Below are 21,163 nucleotides of genomic sequence, written 5' to 3'. Positions count from 1 at the left end.
AAAGCTTACCTGCACAGTGTTGACAGGAGACATTTACAATCATGCTTTTGTTGTTTGCACATATTTAATTTTTAACTTAATTGCAAACTCTGTTGAGTTCCTTCTTGTTTTATAAAGCGTGTTATAAGTTCTTCTTCCTGATTCTTTTGTCATCGTTAAGCGTGTTCTCTTTATGTGTATTCATCCAGATTGGGATATTGGAAGGCAGTGATCTTTATATCATGGTTTCTAATAGATCGATCTCCCTCTAGGCCTTCTTAGGTCAGTACATAATAGTGGTTAATGGTACAAGGTCAGTAGTTGGACTGCTAGGCTCCAATGGTTAGTTACTCTGAAACTGACATTTTTCCTTACAGTGTCTTTGCTTCAGTTTCTCACTGCTAGTACCTCATGAGTGTTGCAAGATGTTAATGAGATAATTCAAGTAACGCGCTTATGTCAGTGCTTGGTACACAGTTCAGGCTCTTTAAAGGCAAGCATTTTGTACAAGTGTTTGTGGGGAGAGTAGTTGGAAAGCATAAAATCAGATAAAACTGCTTGGTAGTTTCATGTATGTAAATATCTTCTTATAGAATCCAAGTGTTTGTTATGATTCTGAGAGAGAAAATATGTATTTTTAGGTATTTAAATAAAAATACAGTTGAAATTGTTCACTTATTCTTGTTATTTGGACACTTAGGGATCTTAAGTTTTCCAGCATTAGGAAAATAGATTCACAGACAGAAAAATACAGCAAATAACACCTGCCTTAAATCCTACGAAAGAATACCTGAAAAAGTTTTACCCAAGTGAATTTTCCTAGTGAATGACTAGTTCAATTAAAAATGAAACAACGAACAAAACACTAACAGAGGGAGGGTAGTTTTACTGGTGTTTGCTTTGAGCAGCTATAGTTTTAAAAAAAAGCAGCATAGTTGACAAAAACAACCTAGCTTTCTTCTGGAATTTTATTTATTCTATATCACTATATTGTTGAAAATTATCTGAAATGAAAGCACAGTTATTAGAAATAATTGCATTTTTATAAGGACTTTGCATTCTATTCTGATTTCATTACAGCTACGTTTATAGGAGTTACATGTCTTTTTTTTTTCATTTGTTTTTCAGAACAAAACAGTGGCCTTCAGGCTCCTTTACAACTCAGTAACATCGACTAAAAGTTAAAGTAAAATAAACTTAAAAGTTTAGATAGAAAATAAAGTCTTAGAATTGTGTTCACTTCTAAAAGCTGATTCCTAGGAAAGAGAGATTTGCCTCTCTGGTCAAGTCTTCAGCCTTAATTCTGCAGCCAAAGTGTTTACCCACTGCCACTCAGAAGGATGTAATGCAATCAGAACTTTCCCAATTTAAATGATCATTATCAGACAGATAATTAGGAGGCTAAGAATTAAAAGAAAGAGCACTGGAGAGATTATTAGACAATTTCACTCTAAAACAATACGGAATCAATACCATATCTCTGAATATGTGTGCACTGATTGTTAGAGAGGGAATGTAAATGCAGTGGATTGCCCTGCTGTGGAACTGTCTGATCATGTCAGTGGAATGTTTGATGCTATAATGCTCCTGACACTCATTGATCTACTGATCTTGTCCTTTGCTTTTTTGTAGTTTCTCAGCAGCAAAAATATGGACACATTATTGGGCTTCCATGAACACACTGCATATTACTTTAGTGTCTTTCATTGCTTGCAGTAATTGCAGTGATAATACCTTTTTATAAAAGAAGCATGACTAATATGAGTGTTCTGTAGTGTTAGGTTTCACATGGGGTCTCCTCTTGATCTAGAACTTATAGATAAAATCCATCTTCATTACGTCACACTCAATATATAATATGAAACAGGGAGAGGAGAGCTATAGTTAACACATCTATCTGGAAAAGAAAAAGAGTAGGAGATGCATCTCAATGATCTTTGTGGAATATATTCCATTTTATTCTTGCTTGCAGACTGGCAATTTACTTCCAAGGTCATCTCTTCCTTGTCATACCTCCCTAATGTAGGCATCAAGCACCATACAATACTACAATTCTATGCTCTCACCTGTCTTCTAATGCTAGAACTTCATTAGGTACAACTCTACATCCCAAGTTATCTCAGTGCATGGTGTTATCAATGTGTCACTGCCATGTGACATTGGATCACTGCCATGTCACACATGGGTCACCGTCTTCCCAGACTCTGATAACAATTTTCTTGCTGCTCACCAACTGACTTCTAGATAGGACGTTGCTGCAACACAACTTACTTCTCAGTACAAATTTCTATATCACCTAAAATGTTACTTTTTTTTTCTAATTTTAGAATATGACATCCCAATAATGGAAGCTTGAAAAATACAGAAAAAATATGTCTCATCAATCCTACCATTGAAAAATATCCCTGTTAATTTCTAGTTGTCTGTAATTCTTCAAGTTCATTTTAATTTTAAATAAAATAGTTTTGTCATTTATAAATTTACTGTGAACATTTTTATGCCAAAATCTTTCTATCACACAATGGTTTTACCATTACTCTGCAGTTCTGCTATATCTAATGTTGCAACCTGGTATCAGGCAGAGTTAGAACCAATGATGTATTTTGTTGTTACTGTTCACAATTTTTTAAAAGTTGACTTGGCTGTCCACACTTGTAATTTGAAGATTTTTACAATTTTCTGCCTCTTTTGAAGATTCAGAACAGTAGGGCAATTTGCTGCATGGGAGGGATGGGCTGCAACAGAGAAGCGATTATTTCACTTACATAGGGCATGGTGATCCCAGATTACAACTGTCACCACGCCACCTGAATCTTGATACCCCTGCCTTATGTGGCATTGATTTTGTAGCACTATAAATATTGATTCCAAAAATATCTTTATATCTCTTTGTGGATATCCTCAATTATTTTCTTATTATCTATTTCTAGGAGTAGAAACTTATTGGGTTAAAGAATATATTGAAGACAGGAAGCAATCTGCACTTCTGCTCAGTTATATATTTTCCCATCTTATTGCTGTTTTACATTGTGTTATTTTAATGATGAGATTGATTTTAAAAATATGATAATTTTCTTATGGCTGAGTAGTATTCCATTACATATATATACCACATCGTCTTTATCCATTCGTCCCTTGATGGGCACCTAGATTGCTTCAAAGTATTGGGTTGGTGTTTACCATAGGGGATGCAGGGAGGGGAGAGGGCAAAAGGGGTGATTAGGCTCACACGTGTGGTGATGAACCAAAGTTATTTTTTGGGTGGTGAACATGATGTAATCCACACAGAATTCAAAATATATTACGATGTACATCTGAAAGTCATATGATATTATAATCCAATGTTACTGCAATAGAAAAAGTTTTTTTAATATGGTAATTTTTCATGTATATACCTCCATTTCTGAAATTATTTCATGTCATTTTGAAGTTTTTCTAATGAGTGATCCATTTCTCTTATTAATATTTTTCTCAATTTAGTATCCTCAACTTTTGATGATATATTTGAAATACATATTTATTGTTTAAATTTTTTAAATATATTAATATTTCCCATTACTTCTGCCTTTCATGGATTTGCATAAAAAGCTTTTCAACTGTACAATCATTTGAATATTCACATTTTTGTCTTCTATTCTTGTTTTGTTTTACATTTAGTTACACTTGAGTTAATTATGAGATATTGATCTTATTTTTTAATAATTTTCCAAATAGTTAACCAATTATCCAATGACCATTTATTGAACAGTTTAAATTATGATATTAGAATATAATTCCAAAGTAATATTGAGGGCTACCTATGAAAGAAAAATTATTTCATGTTCATTTAAATGGCACAATTTGCTATTATTTGTTTAAGTCATCTTATATATTTTGTTCAGATGTTATTAATAGGGATTGTGTCTCCCTCCTAGCAAGATAACCTCAGTTGTCATACTAACTTAATGTGACTCATACAATACTTCTTACTAAGTCAAATTTGACCAAAAACTATAGAATTCCACTAGGATAATTATTAAAAGTAAATCAAGCACTTTGGTTCATTTAAACACTAATCGTTTCAGGTTGATCATACGGGAGAGTAACCTAACACTTTAACAAAATATGTATTAGCAAACTTTTAACATCGGTAGAAAATATTGTTCCTTTAAAGGTCATTGAAATTGATCATAGTAATGTGCTATTTAAAATTGTGTCCAAATTGTATGTGGAAATCACCTTCAGAAGAGAGGGTATTTTGAATTAGTTTACTATAGGTCACTTCTGTTATAGAAGATACTTTTAGAATCAAACTGTCTAACAAAAATATTTCTAAGTCTTGCTTTACCACCCATGCATTTAAAATAGTAGAACAAATTCCTTCTCTTCAAGTATCTAGACAGCTACTTGGTGTTCTTTCCAATGAGATAGACCTTTTTATGTTCCACTGTGAAACTGAAAGAGCTGCTATAAAATTAATGAGTTTGCTTGAATTCATTATAATCCCTAAAAAGAATGGCTCCCTCTGTCTGCTGGTCTCTATTTTGGAGACGAGTTTAGGAAACCAAACATCCCTATTTTAGATAATGTCTGCTCAGAGACGGTTTACTATACACTTTCCTGCTGTTAAATAATATACATTTGACATTTCAAAATTAAAGTAAAAATTCAGCAATGAAAAAGTTTTCAAAAATTAATTCTTTTTATTTCCTTTTTCTATTGGAATGAAAATATATAGCATGCCTTGATTACATGCCATTTCTATCAATAATTGGCTGGAAATACATTTAAAAATTGAGACTTGAATTAACATTTGTCCTTTGAATAATGCACAGATTTGCTATTCTGCTTTGAGCTACTTGAGTAGGACTCGTTTATTCTTCTAAGGAGGAATAATACTAGGAACTTAGAATAGGAAGTTTTACAGACACATTCAAGATATTTAGTTTGCAAAGCATCTGCAGGTTCAGAAAAGCAGAAATAAGGATCATGTCACAATTATCACAAATAAGTATGCTTATATGTATACTGTGCATTATATTTTGCTTGCTCCCAAATCCTTTGGGTAGAAGAGAAGATGGGTATTGTTCTTACTTAATATAGAGCATACCTATTTGAAAGTTGAATGTCTGTAAATGGATAATTGATTCATGTATTATAAGATGGGGCATATATTCCAAAGTATAAAAGTAGTATATATCCCAATTATGTTTTTTTGTTGTTGCTGCTTCTATGATGCCCACATAATCTGGTGACAAAGTTCACACATGCCTAGGAGCCCTAGATTGGAAGGTGGCAGGCAAAGAAAGACTACATTGTCACCAACTCCCATCAGAGGATTTAGATCATTGAGTCATTTTATCTTTACTTGGAACTCAAGATGAAGTGAGGGGAAGGAAGTGAAGCCATGTGAGGCAAAACCAGTCATGGAATACCAACAAGACCCATCTGGAGATGTCAAGAGAACCCTTTTCAAGAGTAAATATGTTTTGAAGAGTCTCAGCTTTCCCAACAGGAAGACACTACCATAATATGATAACTTGAGAGCATTATTCCATAACTTACTTAATAATGATATTTAGGTGATTGTTTCAAAGTATAAAGTGAAAATATTTGAATTCAATGAAATTATATGGGAATCATGCAGATTTATTAAAAGCAATGCACAAAGAGTTTAAGTGAATTAAATTAGATTGCAAAGACATGGATTGGCAGAGCTGGGATGAGATACCAAGATTTCTGGCTTCATTTGTAATATTTTTGCCATTGGACACAATTCTGCCATTTTGTACCCTAGCATGTAAACACATAGTTATGTTCTCCTAGTTTGACAGATTTGGGTTTCAGAAATTCAACAAAACCCTTTGTATATATCTCATTCACTTTAAATCAAACTCCATATTTGAAGGCTTTAGGTTAGTCATAGAAGTTCTGTATTCTGGGAGTGATAAGAACGCTTTTAGAATATCTGATTTTCTTCTTCTAAGAAGATCTTACAAAACTGATTAAACAATATAGGTTATATGCAGCAGGATTCCAAATTCTTCTTTTTTTATGATGTATTCTTTTGGACATACTGTATTTTATTTTAATTTCCAGGAAGCACTTTGGCATGATAGAAGGAAAATAAAAAATCTGAATTAAGACTTTTGAATTTTTGGCTCAGCCCTCTCTTTTATTACCTGTTTAATCTTGGATAAGCCTTTTATAATTTCTGAATCTCAGTTCCAAATTTTAAAAAAATGCGAAGCCTGATTTAAATGACTTTAAATATTCCTTCTAGAAACACTGATATTCTTTAATTTTACAAACATGCATTTTACTATTCAAGAATATCTTCTCTTTTGATAACTTGCATGAAGTGGTTGGGTTTAATTTCACTTCTTTCAGCTAAAGTTCCGTAATTAAGTTTAGGTGCCTTAGATGAACACCCAAGTGTTCCATTTAGATATTGCAGTGAGAGAATTCTGGTAAACTGTTTAGTACGTGGGTTGTTGTTACCCCATAAACGCTCAGATCATTAGACATTTTGATGATATGCAAGTTTGACTCTGGGGCATAATTGAGTCATCGTTGAGCACTGTCAAAATAAATCTCTAATCACACCATTCCGTAGGTTGACTGCTGGATCCTGAACAGTACTTTTCAAGCTTTTGAATAAACACAACAGAGAAGTCTTAGCCCTTAATTTAAATAGCTCTAGGATTTGAAATAGCTTGCTGTATTTAATGAAAACTTCAACAACTTGAAATGACTTGTACTTATCATTTACCATCTACCAAAATGTTGTTTCCTCCCGCTTTAACACCATCTGTAACTGAGATTGGAAGTTAAAGTGAGATAAAAACCAGTGAGTCAAAGCCAAGCTAAGTCTTTAGAATAGCTTCTTTCCCCTTTCTGTCAGCTGAACATGTGAATAATCACATGGAACCTAAGGGTGTAAAACCTGCATCACAGTGAATAATGAATGACTTAGTTCCAATTAAGAAGTTTCCTTTAAAAAAGAACAAGTGTAATGGCCCTCTTATGAATAAATTAAAGTTACTTTGAAAACGTGGTTTTGTCATACTAAGTTGAACTGCTTTTCCTTCACTTCTGGAGAGTCCCTGATAGTGACTATTGGACCTTCCAACTTTTATTTTAGAGTTTAGTATTTATTTTCCACGTCTTACTTTTGAGAGCAGTGCTTTCTCAGAGCAATTCTACACTCGAAAGCTCTGTGTAGAATAGCAAGATTATTTACAGTGTAAAGTATTAGTTCATTTCATGAGTTATTTATTATTTCATACATATGCATGGGCGTAAGAGAGAGAGAGAACACTTTAAATAGAGATAGCATGATTAATTTTTTGAGATTTTTCATAAGTGTTAATCTTGCATATAACATGTATGGACATTGTACATCTGTCTTAAACATATGATAATAAGCCATATCTTTATACATGTAAGAAGATTCTTTTCATTTAGACATATGATTCCAGCAGTTAGGTAGACAGGGAGGTACGAAGGTCTGAACAGGTGGTGCAACTGTTAATAATACCTCACAGTACAGACTTTTCCATACTTTGCCTCACATGATTATTATGACAGCTGTCAGGGTTTTAGGGCAGGTATGGTTATACCTATTTATAGATATAAAGACTGGAGTTTGAAAGCGGTACAAAGCCAGATTCACACAGCACTCCTAGAGCTGCCATTGAATGCCACATTTCTTGACCTCTGGTGGTGTCCTTTTCATATAATGCAGTAAGTTTAGGTTGGTTAAATTCACCTGAAAAAGTACAGTCTCCCTCAACCGCTTCGCATGTATGAGAATTGGAACTGCTCATATTCAGGTAAGATTTCATTTTTATCTTCCAGAATAGCCTGTCATGAAGCATTTAGAAATGGATGTAAGTCCAGAAAAGAAAGTTATCGAAATATTGTGCATGTGTGTGTATATGTAATGTTTGGATAACTTAGTATAAATAATATTTGGATATATATCAGTTATTTATAAATATCCACAGTTTGAAATACATTCATGTAAAAAATGATCTAATTTTTAACTAGCCAATGGAAATCAGGAAATGAGTTGGAGGAAATGAAACTCTTCCTTGACTCCCAAGAGTCAGGATATTGAAGAGATATCTGCACTCCCATGTTCGCTGAAGTTTGAGAATGTTCCCTCTTCAGTTTTTGAGAAGGATTGGCATGACTTCTTGTTTAACTGTTTGGTTGAGTTCACCAGTGAAGCCATCTGGTCCTGAGCTTTATTTTGTTTGGAAACTTTTGATTGTTGATTCAATCTCCTTTCTAGTTATACATCACATTTTCTATTTCTTCATGATTCAGTCTTGGTGGGTTATATATTTCTAGGAATTTATCCATTTCTTCTAGGTTATCCAATTTGTTGGCATATAACTGCTCATGGTAGTCTCTTCAAATCTTTTGTATTTCTGTGATATCAATTTTATATCTTCTCTGATTTCTGACTGTATTTTGTCTTCTTTCCTTTTTCTTAGTCTAAATGTTTCTCAATTTTATTTATCCTTTCAAAAAGAAGTTCTCAGTTTCATTGATCTTTTCTAGTCTCTGTTTCATTTCTTTCTCCTCTCATCTTTGTTATTGTCTTCCTTCTCTTGACTTTGGATTTCATTGGTTCTTCTTTTTCTAGTTCCTTGAAGTGTGAAGTTAGGCCATTTCTTTTTTCCTAATGTAGACGTTTATCACTATAAACCTCCCTCTTAGACCTTCTTTTGCTGCATTCCATAAGTTTTAGTATGTTGTGTTTTGTTTTCATTTGTCTCAAGATATTTTTTGATTTCCCCTTTGATTGGTTAGGAATGTGTTGTTTAATTTCCACATATTTTTAACTTTCTGACTTTTCTCCCATTGTTGAGTTCTAGTTTTATACCAATGAGGTCAGAAAAGATACATAGTATGATTTAAATCTTCCTAAATTTGTTAAAGCTTTTTTGTGACCTAACATATGGTCTATATTGGAGAATGTTCCATGTGCACGTAAGAAGAATGAATATTCTGCTGCTGTTAGATGGAATGTTCTATATATGTCTGTTTGGTCCATTTAGTCTAAAATGTAGTTAAAATCCAATATTTCTATACTGGTCTTCTGTCTGGATGATCTATCCATTGCTGAAAGTGAGGTACTGAAGTCTGTTACAATTATTGCATTGCTCTCTCTTTCTTGCTTCAAATCTGTTGATATATGCTTAACAGATTTAGAGCTTCTAATGTTAGGTGCATATATATTTACAATTCTTATATTCTCTTGATGTATTGACTCCTTTATCATTATATAATGACCGGTTTGTCTTCTGGTACAGTTTTTGACTTACAGTGTATTTTGTCTGATACTAATATAGCTATCTCTGCTCTCTTTTGGTTTCTATTTGCATGGAATATCTTTTCCCATCCCTTCTCTTTCAGTCTATGTGTGTCTTTAAAACTGAAGTGATTCTCTGTAGGCAGTATATAATTGGGTCTTGGTTTTTATATCCATTCACCTACTCTATGTCTTTTCATTGGAGAATTTAACCTATTTTAATTTAAAGTAATTACTGATAGCTAAGGACTTAATATTGCCACCTTTTTAATTGTTTTCTGACTGTTTTGTACTTCATTTGTTCTTTTCTTCCTCTCTTGCTGTCTTCTTTTGGGATTTGATGATTTTTCATAGTGGTATGCTTTGATTTCCTTCTTTGTCTTTTATGTATCTACTATAAGTTTTTGCTTTGTGGTTACCATGAGACTTATGTAAGACATTTTATAACAATCTATTTAAGCTAACAACTTAGCTTTGATCATATACAAAAAATTCCTTTTTACTCACTCCCCCACACTTTATGGTTTTTGTGTCACAATTTACTTTTTTATATTATATATTCATTAATAAATTATTGTAGCTAAAGTTATTTTTAATATTTTGCTATTTGAACCTTTATACTAGAGTTATGTAATTTACACACCATCATTACAGTATTATTTTGAATTTGAGTATATACGTACTTTTATCAGTGAGTTTTATACTTGTGAATGATTTCATATTACTAATTAACATCCTTACATTCCCTTTTACAGAACTCCTTTTAGCATTTCTTATAAGGCAGGTGTAGTGGTAATGAACTCCCTCAGCTTTTGCTTATCTGAGAAGGTTTTTATTGCTCCTTCATCTTTGAAGGGCAGCTTTGCCAGGTAAAGTATTCTTGGTTGGCAGTTTTTTTCTTTCAGTAGTTTGAATATATCATCCCATTCTTTCCTGGTGGCAATATTTCTGTTAAAAAATCCACCGATAGCATTATGGGAGTGTCCTTATATGAGATGAGGCTATTTTTCTCTGCTTCTGCTTTCAAAATTCTCTCTTTGTCTTTGATTTTTGATAGTTTTATTGTAATGTTTCTAAGTGAAGTCCTCTTTGGGTTGAATCTGGATGGGGACTTATGAACTTCAGGTTATCTGGGTGTCCATGTCTCTCCCCAGATTTGGGTAATTTTCAGCCATTATTTTTTAAAATATTCTTTCTGTCCCTTTCTTTCCATCTCTACTGCTTCTGGGGATCTCTTAATGTGAATATTGTTTTACTTGATGCTGTTTCATAATTCTCGCAGGTTTTTTCACTCTTTCATTCTCTTATCAATCTTCTCCTTTGACTGGATAATTTCAAATGGCTTGTCTTTGAGTTCACAGATGCTTTCTCCTGATTGATCAAGTCTGTTATTGATGTTCTTTATTGCATTTTTCATTTCAATCATTTTATTCCTTAGCTCCAAAATTTCTGCTGATTTATTTTTATGATTTCTGTATTTCTGTTAAACTTCTTGTTTTTTTGTGTATTGTTTTTCTGTTTTCATCGAGTTGTCTTTTGATGATCTCTTGTAGGTTCTTGAGCTTCCTTAAAAACAATTATTTTGAGTTATTTGTCCAGTAACTTGTAGATCTCCATTTCTTTGTGGTCATTTACTGGAAAATTATTGTGTTCCTTTCGTGGTGTCATGTTTCCTTGATTTTTTGTTTCTTATAGCCTTGCGTTGATGTTGGCATATTTGATGGAGCTGTTACCTCTTCCAAACTTTATGGACTGGATTCACTGGGGAAAGATTTTCACCTGTGGGTGGGTGTGAGGGTGCCAGCTGGGCAAAGTGTGGTGGTTCCTGTTTCAGTGAAGGACCAGCAGCATAGTCCCCATGCATCTGTGTAAGCTGAGGTCAGAGGCCATAAAGATTGTAGGGATCCTCAGCAGCCAAGGATGTGTTAGTTTGCAGCAGTGTCAAAAGCTGTTGGGGTTTTTGTTGGTGAAGGCTGCTGGGGTCTTTCTGGTCTATTGTATCTCAAGGAGAATGTCATGGCCAAGAGTATTCCTCTTGGCACCAGGTCTGGCTCAAGATACTCTCACAGTTGTGAATGACACTGTGTCTAATATGCTTGTGCCCATGAAGCAGCCATAGACATGGGTTCTGAAGAATGAGTGCTTGATGAATGACAGTGTCTTTGGGGTCTTGGGTTCGAACTAGCCCACAGAGGTGGTAGATCTAGTTCCTGAGACATGAGTGAATATGGAGCACCTATGGAGCCAGATTCTAAAGCACAAGTATGCACAGGATGGACACAGAACCTGGTTCTGAAGTGTGAGTGCACATGGAATAGCCCTGGCTCTGGGGCCTAGGACATGTATGGGGTTAGGAAGGTAGGAAGGTGGTAACCCTGGTCCTGGGGTAGCACAACAGCAGCTCCTTCTTGGGGCATGTGTAGCAGCATCTCTCTCTCTGGGGGGTGAGTGGCAGCAATGGCTGTTGGTAACCTCATTTGCTAAAGTTGCCAGTGTCCTCTGCAGAGCAGGCTGCTAGGGTCTGTGCCAAAAAGCACTGTACCATCCTATGAATGCTGTGGGTAGTCCATGGCTGTCATAGGAGTTGTTGAAGTCTTCAGCAACAAAATCTGCCAATGCCCTCTGCAGAGCAGGCCACTGGGGACTACAGTGGCACCTGCTGCATGGCTGATATTGATAGCCCCTGCCCTTCCTCTTTGCTGCTAGCCGTCTCCAGACATCTCAGCTAAACTGATCTCCCCAGCAATTCTTTCCATGAGGTTATTCTCCATTTTATGCTCCACTGTGTTGTTGTAGATTTTAATTGGACACCTGAGCCCCCTTAGGGTTATTTTCAGTCATGGATAACTGTCTAATTGTTGCTTCTTTGTAGAGGGCTGATGGCTGGTATCTCCTACTCTACCATCTTGCTGACATCCTTAACTCTTCTTTTTTACTCAGCTATTCTCCATGTCATTGCCATAATCAATCAATCTATTTATCACCTTTCTAGGCATTGCAATTTCAATCCACTTAATGAACATGACTGACTTATTATTTGCAATATATTGTAGGAAAATCCTAGTCTTGTATATAAATCTGCCTAATCTAGTGCAAACCTAGTTCTCTCAGCTTGTGTCTCTCGTTATTCCCATCTGTGACTCTTCTTGAACCAGTGACTTTCCAAAGAAATCTCACATGTGAAAGTGACTTTGGTCACACTATTTCCATAAAATACTCTTTTAATTCTCTTATTAAATTTCTCTTCCTAAAAGATCCAGTTCAAATGCCATCTCTTATGGAAATCTTTCCTAGTCACTCTAGATAGAATTCAATATATCTGCTTAAGTTGTGTCACATAATTCTGTTCACAATTCTCTCATAGTACCTCTGCATTTTATTAAAATTCTCATTGCCCATCTGGGCCCCTTGATATAGTGAAAGCTGTCTATGGGGAGGAACTGTGTATAATTCCTCTGTGAAGTCTTTTCATGTGGCACAATATAAAACATTGTAAATGCTGCTCAGTAGTTTACTGAAGCAATGAGAGGGCATGGAGAAGGCAAAAGAAGCTAACTCTTCACCTTGATAACTCACAGACCTCAGGTGAGGAGGGAAATTGCCATCAATATGAATGAAAATATCATAGCCTCCACCTTGTCACAACTCCCAGGCTGAGTCTGTAGTTAGGGGCCGAGAGTAACGGAGAAACATGATGTGGCTTAGTGGAAAGCTTGATGACCTGGAATTCATGAGGCCTAGGCTCTGATCCTGGATATCACTTACTAGCCAAGTACTTGGCCATTGTCTTTATCTAGTGAAATAGAAATGAAAGAAATAGATGGTAAACATTTCCGTGATTGCATTTAAGGGTTGTTAGAAGGGTTGAATTCAAGTTTCCCAATGTATTTAGAAAAATGGTAAATTATTTAAAAAGCAAGTTTGTGTCATCTTGCATGGAAATTTGCTCCAAGCTGATATCTTAGATATTATAAAAATGATTTCTTAAGTTCCTAAATTTAAAGGTGCCTTTTCTCCCGGCATAAACTGGTCAATGAACATAAACTCCTATGGCTTATAGTAGTGTGAAATATATTAACTGATGAATAGCAAACTACCATTAATATCAAATGTAATCATACCTTACTTTTTAAATGACACTTTCAACTTTGTAAAGTGGTTTTCTATCTCTCGTTGTATTTTAGAATAATCTTAGGGGATAGGTGAAGTAGGTGTTATTTTCCCTGTCTTACATGGGCTGAAAATGAGAGAGAGAGATATTAAATGACTTTTCCCTGCATTGCCAAGCCACGATGACGTAGAAGTGAAACCTGACTGATTATTTGCTATGCATTACAATTTTTCTAAAACGTAGTAAGGACTAGAGACTGATTGTAATACTCAGATCTCCTGGGATATTTCTCAATGTATTGGTTCATCCTTTTGTAAAAAGAAAAACTGAGGCCTGGCTGCTGGGCTGAGTGGGTAAGTTCATGTTCTCCATTTCAGGGGCCCAGGATTTCACTGGTTCGCATCTTGAGCGTGGACCTAGCACTGCTCCTCAGGCCATGCTGAGGCGGCATCCCACACAGCAGAACTAGAAGGACTTACAACTAGAATATACAACTACGTACTGAAGGGCTTCCGGGGAGAAGAAGAAAAAAAAAAGAAAACTGGCAGCAGATGTTAGCTTAGGTGCCAATCATTAAAAACAAACAAATAAACAAAGCAGGATCAAATTAGGAAAGTCAGAATATTTTGGTAGGTTTAGGACCTCAGAAAAAATTCCCTGAAGCCAATAAACCGTTACACTATTTTTCTTTCATGATTGTTACATTTATTAGTTTATGTGTCTCTGCATGACGGTGTAATCGACAAAACCCTCAGGTATGTAGTTCTAATCACACCTGTTTTAATCACAATCTTTCAACATAATTTTAGAGTAAAGTTTGACCAGGAGTTAAATGTAATAGTTCTTAAAACTTTTCAATTCCTGTGTCTGTGCTTATATCTGCACCTCCAGATGGCTGATGATTATGCCACTAGAATTAACAATAATTCATTTTTCAACCTGGTATAGTAGTGCTTAACCTAGTATTAAGCATTATTATTAGAATTTCTTACTGGGCACTAGAATATAAATCCTGATTGAAGTTACTTATTTCAAAATGGAAAACTCTTCATGGATAAGAACTAACAAAAAATAGAATTGTGTTAAAAATAATGTTAAAATTTTTGAAATGAAATATAACACAATTTTTCTTTATTTTCCAAAGAATCAAAATAATGATGAACATTAGAATACTCTGATATTTACAGGAAAATGGAGATGTAAACACCTCAATTTCCACATCTTTTATAATCTCAATTCTAGGATGAATTCCCAGCTTCTGAATAAATTCTTGTAACTTGCTACTAAGATCTAAAACAGATTAGCATCAGCTCAACGATATTATTTGATCTCACCTACATAGAAGTTGCATTTATTGTTCTGTGCAGTGGTTCTCAACCTTGGCTATACCTGCAGAGTTTTAAAAAATACTGATGCCTGGGTCCTCGGGCTGGAGATTCCATGTGAGTTAGTCTGGTACATGGCTTGTTCACCAGGAGCTTAAAAGTTTTCCAGTTTATTCTAATGTGAAGCTAAATTTGAGAACAACTGTTTTAGTGTTTTGTAATAAGGCCAGGTGTAAATATAAGGTCTCGATGTGCAAGACTTTAAGTTGGCGTGTCTTCTTGGTCATATTAAGCTTGTTAACAGATATAACTTTAAAGGAAATAGGCTCTCATTTATCAGACGGACGTATTAACATTTTATAGGAGCAAGATCATTTAAAGATAATTAAAAAGAAAAAATAAATCTTTCAAAATATTGAATCTATAATTATATATTTTACCTGTTTAACATTATATGATCCGGGTTGATGGTTAGAATGAAATTTGAAGAATCTGAAAGAAATTCCAGCATACAAAATTATATCTGAATAGTTTTCATGTTTGACATATTTCAGTGAATTTTAATGACTAAAAATCAATAATCCGTGGATGATATATATGATAATGCCATTGTCAGGACTGTTTTATTAAGTAAAAGAGCCAATTCTCAACAGATCTGGAAGTCAACGTTGCAATCTGAAGAAGCCTCCTATAGCCAATGTCGGTATGTGTATATGTAATATTTTTATAATGTCCCTACTACTGCAGTTCAGTCCTGCAGAAGACCTTTCTCATCACATCGTCAGTGCAGTGAGGTAGAGTTCGCCACAAAGGAAATGTTAACTGTCCTCTTAAACAGTAGTGATGTATAGCAAAAATTCTGTTTTGTTACAGTATAATTTATTCAGTCTCGCTTACTACTCACATAACATTTGATTGAATGGGAAAACTGTTTACAATAGTAATTTTTGCAATATTGAAAACATCATATGCTTTGATTAATCTCAACTTCTTGCAGTCACACCTGTATAATATTTATGTCTCCAGATTACTATTTATGGTAATTAGCAGCTTTTCGATTGCAATTAGCCAGCCACACCCTCCAACATTGTCTGAGACAGCTCAACTTTTTTCTCAGTTGACACATTTTAATTTATACTTTACTTTGTGGTTTCATTTTTACTTTCATTCCTTTTGGAATTTAACTTCAATAAAAATTTTGCATTGGTTTTTATTTATTTGCTATCAAACAACTCTAAACAGAACATGTATTATTAGCATGCTATCCATTTGAAAGAACATGTTAGCAAATCTGAATTGATTCTTAATGATTTCAACAATTAAGAGATTTACATACATATGCACACACAATCCTTTTTAAAAAGAGTGCCTAATACTTTTATAAGCTGGGAACATATTTTCAAATAAATTTTCTTAGCATTTGTATTTATATTGTACGAGTTGAGACAGTGGCTGGACTGCCATAGCCTTGACAAGAATAGAGAAGAGGCAATTTGAAATTTCAGACCCCTGATATGTTTTTCAGGCTAGGACACAAGCGCTCTAAAGATATTTGTGTCATCCTCATATCTGGCATCTGAAGTGTATGTTCTTCGTCCATGAACACTGAATACACACACAGAAATTGCCATAAACTGAGCTGTATGGTGATAATAGTCTCCAAACGACAATCTAGCCATCCAGGTCTGTAGATTGCCCTAATTCCATTATATAAGGGTTTAGGCATCATATATAGATACCTGGGAAGCTACTTGCTTAATCTTAGATCATAGTTTTCAATGCTTTGGTGAAAAATCTTCATGAAACTCTTCAATTTTAAGTAATCTTTTGAATTTTTTTCCCCCAATGGTTGATACAGTAAGTGATTACACAATACTTCTATTTTGTCAAAAAGCTAAAACAGTGATTTATCTTAGTATATGTTAGATATTCAGTGCCTCTTATTTCCAGATCTACACAATAAATTCCTTTTATAGCTTAGAGCTGGGACCAGCGGAAAAATTGTTTCTCTCCATAAACCATCCACACTCGCTTTCATCAGATAAGGAGAAAAGTAAAACTCATCTTTATCTCCTTTCCTCTATTATGTGACTTTTCAGTTTGATTTTAAAAGCTGAATTTACTAATTTTATCTTGATACATAAATTATACATGTTCAGTGAATTTAGTGTAGATAAGCAATAGGAAAAAGTATATAAAAACACATATTGAAGGAAAGAGAAATTTTATTTTAATAATAATATTACCTAACAATATTTTAGTTCCCTTAGATATCTTAACTCTCCTATTGGCATAAATTTTCAAGAAAAAAGTCCTATTCTATCTCTTTTAAGAATATACATTTACTTCCTTTTCATGTATTTTCAACTCATATTTGGGGCACTGAATGTTACTTTAAAAGCATAAGTTTCATTCCTTAGTATTTCATAACTAGCAATTATGAAATTGGACATTTAGATTGATTTCAATGATTCACTTCTAAAGAATGGTTATATTGAATATCCTTGTAGCTAAATTTAACCACACATCCAATATTATTTCTTTAGAATTATTTTCAGAAGTTGTTTTACTTCTTGAAAGGGTATAAAAAATGTTAAAGCATTTGACTTACATTTTTAAAATTCCCTTTAGAAAATGTCTGTTTCTTTTAATGGACCAATTTTATGCATGTCTTGTTTATAAGTTGCATCAAATATATTTCGATATGCATTCCATACACAAGAAATGCAAATGTAATTAGATAAAGCAACAGATATAATACCTAATTAGTATATAACAGGTTGACAGAGTTTTAAGGGTGTTTTCAAAAAATACTACGGTAAATAATTAGTCAGTACCTAAAATAGTTTTTTAAAAAGATACAGAAAGCAAAGTACTGAAATTTCCAAATACTGTAGGTACACACTCAGGTTCCCAGCAGAAAACTGTTGGTATAATAATCAAATGTGGTAATTTGACAAGCATGTAATAAGAATATGGGCATCCCTTAGAGAAACCACATGGAGATAGTCTAGTAATCCTGGATTAGAAACAGAGGGTCACTAGTAGCATCCCTAGTCTACTGGGGAGAGAGAAAGAAGCTACCAGAACCCATAGACAGAGAAGACTGTGAAGAAAGGGCTACTTGACAGGATCTGTGATTTTTGGTCCAAAGATATAGTTAAAGCTTGCAATCCCAGAAGGAGGAGGGAGCCAGGAACTAACTACCCAACCTCGTTCTTCTCTCTCCACCCAGTCTCCTGCTAGCGCTTCCCATTGGCTAACAGCAAAGGAGCCTGGGAAATTGTATGTTCATCCTTCTGAGTGCACAAAGTAGGTTTGAGAGAAAGAGTGATTGGATTTGAAGGGAGAAATAAAATATATTCAGTGCAATAGGAAATCTCAGTAGATATTTTCCTCTTTTATTTTTCTCATGACTGCTTCGAGACTGAGAAGAAAATTTATTTTCCTACTTGAAATACTTTATGTATATTTGTGTTTGATTTTCACTCTCATGGCTGCTATTTTCAATGAGATCTTGAAAATCCAAATCACTTGAATTTACATGGATAGAACTCAATTGCTATAAAAACAAGTTTAACATATATATGTATGTATGTGTATATATATATAATATATTTGTATTACATTCTTAACATACTATAGATCTAAATATTTTAATAATAATGTAAAAATAATATGCAACCCCTGTCAATATATAAACTAAAGATACATACATATTACTATTGTTATTTATTTTTTATTATTTATTATGTTACAGTATATATGTTATGCAATGGAAAAGGACATACAGCTCTGTTTGAGAGCAAATTTTGTTAGATGGTGAAGCCTAAGCACCATACCCTAATAGATTGTTATAGTTTATTATTTATAAAACAAATTAAATTAGATTTTAACATCAGCTCCTCTAGCCTGCTTTACTTACCTATTCATCTTTACTTCTCCCCACAAACTCACACATTTTTTTATGTGAAATTTTTCAGAAAAAGAAGCAAAAGTTAATAAAAATAAGTTTTTTCTTTAAATCTTGGGTTTTATTTTAATCAATAAAGTTGATTAAATTTTAATTGTTGTTTAAAGCTTCATTGTTGACCCTTTGCTTTTTTCTATGCTGAAAGATGTGGATAATGGCAATGCCTATGAAAACTAAAGATTTTATGAAGTAATGCTTGTAGAGTGTCAAAGAAATAATCTCTAGAAATAAAACTGTTTCCAGTGTTTTTAATAGGAAATTGTGTTACTATTTAGTTACCAGATAAATGGAGGAAATGGAACTTTTTTGTAAGGTTTTGTAACTTTATTCCTTTATTACTAACAGTACTTAATAGTGTTATTAGAACATATGTTCAGTTTTCCAAATTTTTTTCCCTTTTTCTTTCTTTGATGAGGAAGATCGGCCCTGAGCTAACATCTGTTGCCAATCTTCCTCTTTTTGCTTGATGAAGATTGTCTCTGAGCTAACATCCATGCCAGTCTTCCTCTATTTTGTATGTGGGACACCACCACAGCATGGCTTGATGAGCAGTGTGTAGGTCTGCACTCAAGATCTGAATCCACAAACGCTAAGCCACCGAAGTGGAGTGTGTGAACTATTATAATACCAGAAGCAAATGTTTCTACCATTTGGGCAGGGCTTCTACTATTTATTTAGTTGATTTTTTTTTTAATATATACCATCCTACTTTGAGTATTTAGGTGGGACAGCTATAATACTTAGTGACTCTGGATTAATATGGGTTTCCATAATAGAAATCACTGAGAGCAGGCAATTTAAAAATCTGAGAGTTTGTGGATTTCGTATCATTCAGATAAGTAAACCAGTCTTACATGTCAGCAAGTTCTGTTTTGGAATTCTTACTTTATTGCTGTCTTTGCCATAAATATTTACCAGATTGTCAAAAAAAATACCCCAGTTTTGCATTTCCTAATAAGGTGTCAGAGGCCTATGACAAGCCAAGACCAAGTAGCATAACACTTCCTACATTAAAAGTGCTTTAAAATCAAGAATTGAAGTTGCTCTGTCGCTTAGAAAAGGTCAACCCCAGGTTAATCTGTCTTTCTCACTCACATAATTGTTTATACCTTGGCCAGATACCATAGATTCAAAACTTGTGAAAGTGTCATATTTAGAGCTGTTCTCTTGGTTTGCCTTTATTTCTTTTCCTTTTTTTTTTTTGAATCGCCCTTCCCCCTTTTACTTTATGTGACTGACTTGATTTCAGCTCAATTTAACAAACATGTACTGAGTACCTACTTTTCAATTGCTCTGCCAGATCCAGGCGCAGGGAGCTTGAAAGCTACCAAATGACCTCTTAACAAGAAAATCTTGAAGAAAATACTTAAAATAGGACAAAAATCTTCAAATCTCAATAAGCTTTTTTCAAAGTAAATGAATGCAAATTATCTTTTTATCAAAACTACCATTGTGAAATATATTCTTTAAAGTTGTTAAAACTGAGAAGTCTCCTTTTACTTTTAACTTTTGCCATTATGTTTTTCTTTTGTTACTTATATAAGATTTTGAGGTATTGGTGTTTGGGTGACCAAGATTATTTCTGAAGGAAAAAACTAATGAAATATTATGGATACCAAGGGCAGTGAAACCAGGAGAGGATGTATAACCACAAGACCATAAGATTTAAGGAAACACTGAAGGAAGGGAGCCAATTCACCTCTTCCCAGTACCATGACCAGCTACTGCTAATGCCAATGGCAATCATTATGTAACATTTAATGCATAGCAGGCATTGTGCAATGCATTCATAGGTTGCAACTCATTCAATTCATGCAACTCTTTGAAGTAAGTGTCATGATCATTCCGATTTTTGAGAAGAGGAAGCTGAGCAACAAAGTTTAAATAACTTCATCTTGGTTACACAGATAGCAGAGCCAGACTTTGAACCTATACGGCCAGGTTTGTAGATTCCACAACCTTGACCACGGTTGAAATAAATGCAATTTGCTACCTGGTGACTTCACAAATAGTTCTTTCAAATAGTTAGCAAATAATGTTACCTGATCATTCAGCTACCAGTGTGGCTGCAAAAGTAATTTTAAAATAAAAAATAAATCAGTATTCTTAAATACAATGTGCAGAACTCTAAGACAAAATTTGAATCTTTTGTGGTATCGCAAAAATCCCAGGTGGTATACTAAATAATAAGATATCACTTTTGCTGAAGAATGTTCTAGATCTCATCACGTTGTTTCCTCTACTTGTACTAAAACAAAGAACAGATAAATTTTGTGCCCCGTATCTCCATAGCCATTGGGTGAGGAAATATGAGAAAGTACCTGGCATGACAAACATTTTTGGATGCCTTCTCATTGCATAATCCAGATCAAGTGATAAAAATCAATTTATATTTAAAATAAACCTATACTACTCATTTTCAATACATTTCAATAAGGTGAATTTTAACCCATTTAAATAACAATTAAATG

This window comes from Equus caballus, chromosome 1 (assembly GCF_041296265.1).
Source record: "Equus caballus isolate H_3958 breed thoroughbred chromosome 1, TB-T2T, whole genome shotgun sequence".
Taxonomy (NCBI): domain Eukaryota; kingdom Metazoa; phylum Chordata; class Mammalia; order Perissodactyla; family Equidae; genus Equus; species Equus caballus.
This window is presented reverse-complemented; position numbering follows the sequence as displayed.